General features: G+C 37.9%; 1 protein-coding gene across 1 annotated transcript in view; it reads left to right on the top strand.

Moving 5' to 3' along the window:
* LOC121957465 (CUB and sushi domain-containing protein 3-like) overlaps positions 1-12,726 on the top strand; it is a 446,534-nt gene that overhangs the window by 141,344 nt on the left and 292,464 nt on the right. The gene's annotated exons all lie outside the window — the stretch shown is intronic.

Below are 12,726 nucleotides of genomic sequence, written 5' to 3'. Positions count from 1 at the left end.
GCTAAATACCACACATAAATATCAGTTTTATGTTTTTCTGTTGGTGACACTTTACTTTAAGTCCCCCTATTTAGAGAATTATCTGTGTATACAACACAAAAGAAGTTATAGTGTTGAATAAATACACAAGTCATATTAAATGTGTATATATTGCTTCTAAATACCAAATAATAAGACTTCAAGTGAAGCGTTTTTATGTTGTGGACGGAGAGTACATGATTTCTATTCAATTCAATTCCTTTGAAAGGCTATTCAGATTCTGAAAGTTTTCAAGGAGAACTGCCATGTTCTGAACTCAGTCCCTTTTTTTTTTTTTTTTTTTTACTCCTTTCCACTCAGCATAGGAACGGACTCCCTAATGGGTGACAAGTTCATTCCCTTTCAACATGGCAGGCTGTCAAATCCAGAGAGAGGAAAGCATGGGCAGAGCATAACAGAAAATGAGAGTATACTGAAGGCACTGTATTATAGGCTTGCAGGGACAGGAATTGAGACATTTCGGGTCATTTTTGCCATAAAACACCTATCTACCAGATTTTGAAAACCATTTAAATTGACCCTCCAAGGCCAAGCGATGTGGCACCAAAATAGCCTAGTTCAGACCAAAGATTCATGACATGATGAAACAGTTTTTAGAAAGTTGCAGTGAAAAATTGGAGCAGTGTAAACTGGCCGGTCTGAGCTGATAACACAGCTGATAATGTCACCTGCAACTCAGTTTGTCAAGTCACCAGCAGCTGATGTTAGGGTGAGATCATGTTACCTGTTTCAACAGTCAGTGTGGGCTGCTGCTGCTGCAACTTTTGCAGTCAGTGAGTATATGCACATATCACACACACACACACACACACACACACACACACACACACACACGCATGCACACACACACACACACACACACACACACACACACACACACACAGTTTGGTTATTCTGCACTGGTTATAAATTGTGGCTTTTTTATAATGAATACAGTCTGTTTGAAGCTCAGATAGTTTTGTTTTTGTTTTCACCGCCACCAATTCAACTGTATTAAGTATTTCACTATCACTATCTTCATTCATATTTTAAGAAGCTACAAATTAACCTATTTTCAGGCGCAAAATAAGCCTGAAAAAAGTCGGAAATCAGATCGGAAGTGGAGAGAGTTGTTGCTATGGAGACGGTATACCATCTTGTCTAGTCACATTGGTATAATCTGGCAGGTTTCAGATTGTTGCAGACTGGCACCTTGCAAATGGTCCCAAGTTTCAACTCCTCTTGAACTAGGCCTTACTTGTAAACTCAGGTTTAACCTCAGCTAAAATAGACTCTGACGTGTGGGATTTTGGTAAACATTGAAAACACTGGATCGTTGAGGAAATTTTACCATAACATAAAAAAACAATATTTGCTTAGTATTGACCTTGACATTTTTTTTTTTAACCAAGAACTTCGAACATTTTAACAACAAAAAACTGAGTTGCCTTCAGAGGGCCCATTTAAAGGTTAGCTAAAGCATCCCCTTTTGCACTCTCCCTTTAGGGCCTGAGTAAACACCATGGTACCATTTTCATGGATGAAAGAACAGATATGAATAGTTGAAGTGATGTTTAAAATTAGAACTCACTATGTTTCAACACCATGTCCTGTGCGCATTAAAAAATTTCAGATTAGATTTAGATTAGGAAAACTTTGATGTCCTCAATGAGGCAGTTAGTTCCGGAGCATAAAACAGAGGAGAAAAAAAAAACTGTGTACCGGAGGCAAACGCATGACACTGAGCAAAACCAACAAAACAAATAGGTACACAGTTATCTAGTTCCTTGTTATTCACTGAGCAGTTGTTTGAGATGTGAACAGCTGCCAAGGTGACAGTACTGTCTGACGTACATATACGACCCTTTATGTCATTTAAAAGGGACACAGTGCAAGACATTTACTGAGGCAGTGGATAATGTGCATTGAACATAAGGCTTACAGAGAGCATTTGCGTCATTGCATTGGTATGATATTGACATTGTAATCATACACTTATTGTTATACATCACAAAGCCCTGTCGCAATGTATATATTAAAGCTGCAGAGGTACACAGATTGTGTATGCAATGTAGTCATGGTCGTAGTATTTATTTAGTAGTCTTGGAATATTGATATTAAATCTGGGGTATGGCGTATTCCAGGGTGCACTGCGACCAGGATAGCACTGGTGATGTTTCTTTCAGGAAACTAAAATTATGGCATTGTGGGTAGTATGAACTATGGTAAACTTCCCTCCATCATGTCATTGCTCAGATCTACTTGCTCATTGGCAGAAACAAACTGCATCATCTGGAAGATTTTTGCTGACTCTTGGGCTGTTGCTTAAGCTTCAGATTATACTCCTCATTTTTGTATTCCTGCCGCTACCACAAATATTAAGAGTATAGATGCAGAGAGAAAACCACCCATCACTCTCTTTCTCTCTCAAACTTAGATCAAATATTAATCAGATATGAACTAAAATTTTGTTACTGCATTGCCTAATTCTCGCCAAAACTGTTTTCAGAAACATATTTTAGTGCTCTGTTAAGCTGTAATACAAGAGTTTGTGAGCAAAAAGTGGGCACCATAGTGTTTCCTGTATTGCAAAAAAAGGAGGCTGAATAATCTCAGATCAAACAGTAAAACTAAGCAGTGCTGATCAAATATGAAAAAAATGAAAGGGTCTGTCACTGTATTTCCCCTATCTCACCAATTTTTTTTTTCAGAAACATATTTCAGCTTACTTTCTAACTGTAATTCATGATTTTTTTATATCAGACAGCTGAAATAATGTTAGTCTGATGAGCAACTCACATCACATCACGGATATTAATGCTACGATGCGGTGCAGTCCATTCTGGTAGTTGCTGCCTCTCTAATGCTTGAGCAAAAGCAAATGTTTCTATTGTTTTTTCTATTGTCTCTGATCATATTGTATTGGGAAGTATTTATTTTCCCTGCACAGACAGCTCAGTTTTGTGAAAAACAAAACAGAACACTTTTTGAAACAGTGAAATACATTTATAAAGCGGCATGCTGACCTACAGTCTGCCATTTAGGCCCATATTCACAGTAGGAAATGTTTCCTATAAGGCAGGGCTATTCATCTTTATTGTTCAGGGGTCACATTTTTAGTGAGTGAAGGCCCCAAGGGCTGGATATTTCCCTGAGCCATTATTCTCATTATATATGTACACTTGACAAAACGTGCCACTACATTTCCAAAACAATAAACAGGCCTTTTTTATAGTCAGGCAAATGCACAGGAACCTCTGCTGGGTTAGGACAGATTTATTGTAGCATGATACTTTTTTCAGGTTTTAAATGTTATTAATTTGTAAACAGAACTGATTGGTGGAGCAGTTGGGCTCAATTAGGGGGCTGGTGTTGGCCTGCAGGCCACCAATCGAATAGGCACGCTCTAAAGAAACATTTTCAGGATTTTGTGCCAGCTAAACACTGTCAGGACTGTCAACTATAAACACACTCTGTCAGGGCTTACTGGGAACCTTGAATAGACCGGAGACATCGTTAATAGTATTAGTAACACGTGTGGTTTTTCTGCTGTGACACATCAAAATATCTGCCATGAAAAAATCCTGTTGAGAAAAACTATAGCTGGTGTAATGTTTCATGGAATTTGAATGACCTCTGTTCACTAAAAATAAGATAGCATTGTTTACATTCACGCATGCACGCATGTAAACACACACACTCACATTGTTGGTCACAGCTTGTTGCTGTTGAAAATGATACACTGCTTAACACTCTGTGTGTCCATTTGCATCGTCCTATGGAACTTTGTGCTTGTCTGGATGTAGGGTGGATGTTTGGTGGCTGTTCATTTTATAGATCTGTGTGTCTGGTGCACCGCATGATGACAATATCACTGATTGCAAAGTGCCTTGGTTTAAGTCTGCACACATGCTGTGTTTGAGTTTATGTGTGTGCATGTCTGTGTGTGTTTGTGCTACTTGTATGTCCAAGCAGTTGTCCCAGATTTATTCACTGGCACTAGTTTCTACTTGCTACTTGGCCCATGTTGGTTCTGTGTGATTGTGCATCTCTATGGGTGTGTGTGTGTTTGTGTGTGTGTGCGTGTGTATTTGTTTGTGTGTGCGACGCAGAGAGTTTGCTCCAGGGGACTTATCTGAAGAGCCCCTGCTGCTGATACATTCAGCTGTTTGACTTACTCTGTGTTTGTGTGAGGAGAGGAGAGAGACAGACCATACTTGGCAATTGCAAAAAAATACAACATTATGCTGATGATCTGTCTGTCTTTCTATATTCAGCATCTCTTGCTGTCCACAACACACACAGCTTGGCTGTGAATTTATACAGGGAGGTGGAGATTTTCTCAGAAGGAATGATCCACCCTGGTTTGGACAATTTTTGGCAAGTCATCCTTACTCCATGTAATCCTTCTGCCTAATCTGTTACTGGAGTCATTTCAGATTTTAGATTTCCGCAGGTATTGCCTCAGCATTGTCAACAATACATTTTTAGAGAGGAACTGTGTTAGAAAAATACTTGCTCATCATCATTATTGCTGGAAGTGTTGTTTGTTACTTACAAGCACAGCACTCATTTGAAGTCAAATTACCAAAAACTTTGAACAGTTAGATGTAATAACTTCAGAAAACACTGGTTTAATCATAGGTCTCTCTCTCTCTCTCTCTCTCTCTCTCTCTCTCTCTCTCTCTCTCGCACACACACACACGCACACACAGTGTTTGTCGATGGAAATTTCAATAGCTGCCTTCCTGCTGTTACCTGATGACCTCTATGACTGATAATTTTCGATATGCAAGCATTGAATTAAAGCAACATTATATAGCTTTTGCACCTCAGCTTGATCCTTCATTTTATTGTGGATACATTTTAATCTAACAACAAGGAAGAATTTATCAAAAAGAAATGAGTATCTACTTCTTTTGATACAAAAATGTATCCTGTGAAAGATGAAGTAAGTTGGATTATTAGAAGATTCGTGTAGCATCAGAAGTGATGGAGGCGTTTTTACTGCTTTATAGAGGGAACCACAGCGAAAGTCTGGATATAACAACAGATATACGCTCCGACTCTTTGATCATGAGCTCTGAGTTGTGACTGAAACAACAAGATTGTGACGAACCTGAGTTTGCTTTACAGCGTGACCATACTAGCCCTTACTGATGAGCTGCGGAGCTATGAAATGTGAAAGGAGCTTGGAATCCACTGAAATGAACCGACGTCATGTCTGCATCTGATGAGGAAGCCTCCCTTTGCTATTGAGTTATTCCTGGCACGTCAAACCAGTAGGCGACCCTAGGGCACACCCAGAAGATGCTGGAGGGCTTTCATATCCCATCTGGCCTGTGAACGCCTCGGGACTCTTGCTTCAGGGGCCAGGGAGAAGCTGGAGGATGTGGATGGGGAGAAGGGTGTCTGAACTGCTCTGCTCAACCTGCTGCTACTGCACCTTGGTCCTGGAAATACTTAAAAGAAATCATGAATGGATAGATGGGTGGACTACCACACGGTGTTATTACATTATAAAACAGAAATCCATGAAAAAGGTTTTTCCATTGATCGCTCTATAGGAGGGAATATTTTTGTTGGAAGGGCAAAGGTACAGTAGTGCGGCTCTGTCCTTTTCAGTCTGTCTGCTTGGTGGGGTACTCTTTGATGTAATCCTTGAACGTTTCTTCCCCTTCCTCTGAAGACTGTCAGGTCATAACTAATTCATACACCAGCACATACCATACAGTGTGTATACGTGCATGTGTGTGTGAAACAGAGGGAGAAAGAGTGATGTATTATTAAATATGATGTCGGAGGCAGTTTGATATTGTGCTGATGAGACAGAATCACAGATTATCACATCACTTAGACACATGCTCATGCACACACACACTGTTCTTTCTCAGCATGATCATTGTTAAGGAATTATTCCTTTTGTTTCCTGTTACTACTCCTCCATCTTCTTCTGCAGCACCCTCTCCTTATTCATTCATCTTCTTTCATTTTTACATGTATATATTTCAATTTTACCCTTTTGACTTGTGCTTATTATTTAACTGAATGAGGAAAACTTAAAATAGTAAATAAAAAAAGCAGGTGTAAGTCGTGGCCTGCAATTCAGTAGGTGTCATACCCAAGTTTATTAGATCCATGCCACACAGTGTAGATTGCTAAAATCTCACAGTCTATAGTAGGCTTAAGTCTCGGAGTAATTTTAGACTACTCCTAAAAAGGTACTTTAATTTTACATATACTTTATTGTATATATTAACAAGTGGTAAGTCATTTTTTAAAAAAAATATATAATTTTAAAAAAAAAATGTCAGTGTCTAGAATATTTTAAAATTCCATTGCTCTTTGAAACGGTATACGTGCATTCTTATGCTATTATGATAATCATTATAGCAGTTGCATAAAGTGGTCTTAAAATGACCATGACAATGAAATTGAAATTACTTCTGGGGCAATATATTGTCCAACAAAAGCACTTTACAGGCCTAGAAAAAAATAATATTAAAGATAATGGGTTTTATGTCATCTATTTTATTTTAATCTATTCTTTTCAATGATCTGCTATGCTACTTGTAATTTAGTCAGAAGATATCATTTGAAAGTAATTTTGGGGACTTGACTGACATATGAGAACAAAAACTGTATGACACAAGTTCATTACAAACAATATTGCATTTATGTATGAAGTGCTGAAAATGAATTTTCTCTTTCATTTTAGGCTGGTAGATTGTTATTAGTATGTGAGTTGTGTACTAGTGAAGTGTGTACACTAAGCTGTATTGTAGAGGAGGCATGTTCTATACATCTACAGTAAAAGTCATGAAAAAGGCATGTTTCTGATCTCAATGCATTCAAGGATAGACACCCACTTTGAGGTATGAAAGAATCAGAACACTTGTTTGTGCAGTACACAGAGACACATAAACGATAACATAGGGCCATGTTAACCTCACACATAAATGTGCATTACCCACAATCATGCAATATACATTTAGACACATCCATGTGTGCAGAGGCACGGGCAAACATAGAAAGCACATACAGACATGGACATGCATACCACACACACACAGACACACAAATCCCAGATGTAATCATTTTCTAAAGAACATGGACTGGAGAACATGTTCTTCATCCTAGAACATGCTGCCATGTGACTAACAAGTCAGCAGAGATTTAACTTCACTCCCCTCAACCCCAACCTCACTTCACTTCTGGTTTTCCTCCTCTCATTTGCACTTCTATTATCTCCACTGCTTGTTTATCTTCTCTCTGTGATATAACAGTAATACACTTTTTACCTTCATTTCCACTTGCCACAGAGAGTTTACATAGTGCCTCAAGAGAAGGCATAAACAAAGACTAATAAAATATAAAAGAGAAGGATAAAAAAAGAAAATGCATAAATGGAGAATGGTTAAAGGTCCAAAACACACTCAAAATGTTTCATTTTTTTATAATACACAAAAACAGGAACAACAGGTTCCAACATAGTCTATCAAACACAAATCAGACACATTACATTAAATGTTGAACGTAATTGTATTTGGAGTAGTGGCCTGAATTCCTTTTCAAGGTTGTTCACCTGTAAAAGCTGAATTCTGAGGGAACTGGAGATACAAATTGAAGCAGGGGTGGTTGGCATTAGTCCAAATGAAATAAGGTAAAAGGACGAATGGCTGTCTTTCAATCTGTCCACTGTCCACTCCCTACCTTTTTTTGTTGGGAGGTTTGGAAAAGTAATTTTACAAACAAACAGAAGCCGCTGGCAGCAGGTTTAACACTTAGGGGGCTCTCACTGGCCAGATGTCACTTGCATTGATGGACCCTTCTCCATCTGGGCATTTATCCGTCAGTTACTTAACTCACAGAGTTTTTCAACCAATTTAGCTACCAGTTTAGATTGTTTAGATTTTCTAGAAGGGAGCCAGTAGAAGAAAATTACATAACCCCTTTGTGTGCTGTCACTGTCAGTTACAGGCTAGCTTTTTGACATTGTGGCATATACTCTGGTCAAGTCACATGATAAGCTCTTCTGATATTTCATCTTGGTGACATGAGAAAAATCCAATCATGTTCAAGTTTAAGGCATGACAGGACAGCAAAAAACAATCTTTTACGTATTTATTTATTTTAAATATTAGAGCAGACACTTATGGGATATTGGCGTGCTTATTTCTCCTCACTCACCCTCCTGTAAATATGAAATGTTTGACTATTATCGTGAAGTTGTTAGACTCTGAATAGGGTGTTGCTGTCTTTGATAATAGCAGTTCTGTTTGAAACTCAGTTTCAAAAGAGATCAAACCTCTATTAAAGCAAAACTTTTTTCTCAGTCACACTACAGAAAAGCTGGTTGTTCATTTCTTTTGAGAAGGCACTCAATTAGAATAAAAAAGTTATTTCAGTCATCTCAAAACCTCAGCATCTACAGTAACAAACACCAAATACATAGAGTTATTGCATTGACAGCCGCTATTAACCACTCAAATAACTTTTTTCCAAACTAGATTGACTTCAATACTTGGTGCCTACAAATAATTTTTAAAAAATCGGGCAAATACTATACCCAACAAATTAGTAGGATGCCCAGATGAAATGTTTTGGGCAGTAATTTGTACACAAGTGTTGTACTTTTACATACAAAATAACACATGTGGAACTAGTGAATAGCCTGTATTTGTTAACCACATAAACAAATGTTCTAATTTCTGTTGATTTCTCAGCTTTTAATGGGATCTTTGTGTGCCTTATATTTTTTCCTTTTTGCTGTAAATGCTGCCATTGCTCAAACAGCTGCTCTTTATGTATTATTCAATAGCCACTATCACCGTGTTTTGTGCCCATTTTATGTTTTGATTCACTGATATGTTTCACCAGCACTTGTAGTTGTGTTTCAACCACAGTGGAGTGAATGAGCAGCAATGATGAGTAGCTATAACACACTTCCAAACAGTTTGACTTGATAAGCAGCCTTACAAAATAAGGAGGACAAGAATGTAAGCCAAAAGAAGGAGGTCAGGATTTAAAGAATACTTAAACTACAAAATGACCATTTGTATGTCAGTTTCTCATCCCATGGTACCTTGGATTTATGAAGGAAACTTAGTTTTTCTGACATGTCTCCGCGATGAACAGAGTATGCAAAAAAGGCGAGTTGAAGTCATTAGTGTCCATATTTCACAACAGCAAAACAATATCAAAACATCCTTTACAAGCTCTCTTGTTTTATGTTGTAAGGTTTCAGCAAAAATGCATGCATTGAGGCAGTGCTGAACTTGCGACTGGTTAAATGAGACTTGGATTATACTGCTCTAGTTGTGTGAGAGTTTGTAAATAGATGTTTTGATAGAGTTTTGCTGTTGTTAAATGCAGACTCTGATTATGATCACTACAATGAATGTTTACCTCTTATGATTCCCCCTTCATTGTTGAGGCATGCGAGAACAACAAAGTTTTCTTTATAAATTCAAGAAAACATGAATTGAGTACTTGGTAAAAAAAAAAAAAATTGCAGGGGAAGTATTCCTTTAAGGCCTTTTCTCCCTTTGCATCCATAAAACATGTGGTCAGTAGTCACCCTGTTCATCTATTGACAAAATTAAAGCAGAATTGATGCAAAAGCATCGAACAAGTGTGATGTCTCAGTTAGAACAGAGTTTCATTACTTTCCCCATAAAATTCAGTAAACAAACATCTTTCTTTGAGAGCACTTCCTAAATTTTTCATCTCCTGCATCAATTATGTTTCAGGCTCAATCACTATTTGCCAGTCACAGCAGTAAACACAAACCAACAACATTCAGTCCTCACATTGATGAGTCTGATCAGACTGCTGCATGCACAGCCCCCGAAACCGGCTCCTCAGAGGAAACACTTCATGAAATGTGAAATTTGAATGATTATGCAGCTGATGAACGATTTTCCAGTGAAAACTGAACAGTAGAGTCTCAGGGGGCTAAATCCCAGTTAGAAAAACCTTTGCATCCATATTAAGAGGCAGCCATTAAAGGAGCATTCCACATTTATTTCCCTGTGTCTCTGATCTCTTATCAGCACTTGATTGATTGATTTTGACTCTGGTCTCTTTGACTTGAACATGATCTGAGTGTAAAAGTCAAGTTTGTGTGTGTGTGTGTGTGTGTGTGTGTGTGTGTGTGTGTTTATATCGAAAGGCATGTGTCACTGATCTATATTGCACAAACTGTTTGTGTGTGTTTGTGCGTCCACGCGTGCATGTGTATGTGATTGAGGTTCTGGCTGTGGCTTCTCTGATCTTTATCAAAGGGACCTGAGGGGACTGATAATATCCACTCCTCTATCTATCATCCCTCCATCTGTCTGTCTGTCTTCTTTCTCACTTCCATTGATCATTCAGTCTGTCTCTCCCTCCCCTGATTCAACAATTGAATCCAGGTCAGTTAGTGGAATCATGGGAAAGAGAAGGTGACCCTAATAGCGGAGGTTGGTTGAAGGAGCTTCACCTTAATAGGATCTGGAAGATTATGATATATACAGAATTATTATTAAATAAATAGAAATTACAAAAAGAAAGAAAAAAGACAAATGTTCTAGTTTTTGTCAGCGTTTTTATAATTTTGTTATTGCAAGTTGTAGGACTATATAAGAATATAACAGGGGCAAAGCTTTGAGGTTCCAGTCTGTGATGGTAATGTAATCCTTTTCTCTTGCCCAGTTGTTTATTATGACACTGCCTTTTTGCATGAATATTAATAGACGTTATGTAAAGCACCTTATTGTAACATCACCAATCAGCTGTTAAAGCTCTACTTAACCTTCCTCTGGAAGAGTGAAAAGACGAGCACTACCAGACAGTACGACCAGCAAAAAGCAGGCATATGAACACTTTTTCTTTTGTTTCAGGCTTACATAGAATTATCTTATTTTTGTTGATAACATGACATGCTTTTTTTTGCTCATTTTTTTCAATGTGGTAGTTGAAGAAACCATAAAAAGTAGTAAAGTAGAAATAACTCCAAATGTACTGTTTACTTTTTTGCTCTGACATAGAAGAATTACACGGATGCATAGTTTTAATACAACTATCTGCTTTTCTTTCTCTGTCTCTCTCTGCACCTGTATTTATTTATTTCTGTACGCTTTTCCCCCTCCAGATTCTCCATGGCTCAATTTAAATATTTAGCATCCACAATAGACCCAGTACATGAGTGTCTACACACAACTGTGTCTCTGTTCATGTATTTAAAATGTGAAGGGAACATTTCATTTCTGACCCTGGAGAAATGTGGTTTTACAGTCTTGGAGAGTGGTTTGTGCATGTGTGTGTTTGTGCTTATAATGCATATGTATGAGTCCTATGTAAACCCATGTCTACTGTACAGCAGGCAAATGTGAAGTATGCAAGATTTGAAAAGGGGAAGGGACTGAGAATGAAGAGGAGCAGGCTTTATGTAAGGAGTGATGAAAAGCAGTGAGGAGAAGACAAGGACAAGAAATTAAGGGAAGGAAGAAAAGATAGAGAACTGTTGGGGCATATAGAGGAGAAGAAAAACAAAAAGGAAAGCAAACATGCATTGAAACAGCAAAAGAAAGGAATAGGTGAGGATAGAAGAAGCGATGGCGAGCTCCCTGTAATGTAATGTGTTCTATGGTTTCTTGTTGAACAGGAGAAATCAATGCTGTTTTCAAGCTGTGTGTGTGTGTGTGTGTGTGTGTGTGTGTGTGTGTGTGTGTGTGGGTGTGTGCGTGCGTGTTCATGTTCATTATTTACAGTGTCACCGCAAATGCTGCTCCACACTGATCTAACAGCTGCAAGGTCAGCTTTAACACAGTGGCATCAATCAAAACAATCGCAAACACACATACACACAATGACAGCAGGTATGGAGAGCAGATTTTATGTAACAAAGTTTTGGCAGAATATATAGGTTTTGAATTCATGTTTCTGTCTACCTGTCTTCCACTTTTTTGATAAAAACAATGGAAAATCAGAAATTATACCAATGTCAGTAATCACCAGTACCTTATATCCCTATACATCAGTGATTTTGGATTTGTGATGATGTTTTTATCTGTCACTATCGTGCCACGCAGCATTTGCAGCTCACTGGAGAGTAAAGCCGTAAACTATCCAACAAACCACAAGCCTGTTGACAGGACTGTGATACAGTCATTTATGTCATCATAAGAACTATCCTGTTTGCTTTATAGTAAATCATTGTTGTTTTCTTTTGTTTTGCTCTGTCCCAGTGTCATGAAAAAATATGAAAGCCAACCCAAATTTTGTTGCAGATATGGAGAGCATCAAAAACACGTTCTAAGCATTATCTTACTTTGAATGATTTTGTTCATGATAGATAACATGGGTCAGGCCTACAAGATATTTCTTTTTCAGAATGGGTGGGTGACACACAAAAAGTCAAAGTAATTATGAATAATTATTTTCAGTGTTATGGGGAAAACAGAAGTGGGAATCTATAGGTTATCAGGCATTATCAAAAGTAAGATAACCTAATGACCAGAAAAAAATCATTGTACGTCTCTGCAGAGCAGAGATGTTATATGTCCACATTATTTTGTAGCTGATACATTACAATTTTATGTTTTGACAATGCTGTGGTTAATGGGTGGTTAGGAATAAAAAAAATACTTGATTATGGTTCCATGAGGGAATCATGTGAGGGCTCACAAAACATGTTTTTGTACAAGTCTAATTTATTCTTGGTTT

Source organism: Plectropomus leopardus, chromosome 18 (assembly GCF_008729295.1).
Source record: "Plectropomus leopardus isolate mb chromosome 18, YSFRI_Pleo_2.0, whole genome shotgun sequence".
NCBI classification, from domain to species: domain Eukaryota; kingdom Metazoa; phylum Chordata; class Actinopteri; order Perciformes; family Serranidae; genus Plectropomus; species Plectropomus leopardus.
The sequence above is the reverse complement of the archived record's forward strand: the minus strand, read 5'-3'. Positions and strand labels throughout refer to the sequence as shown.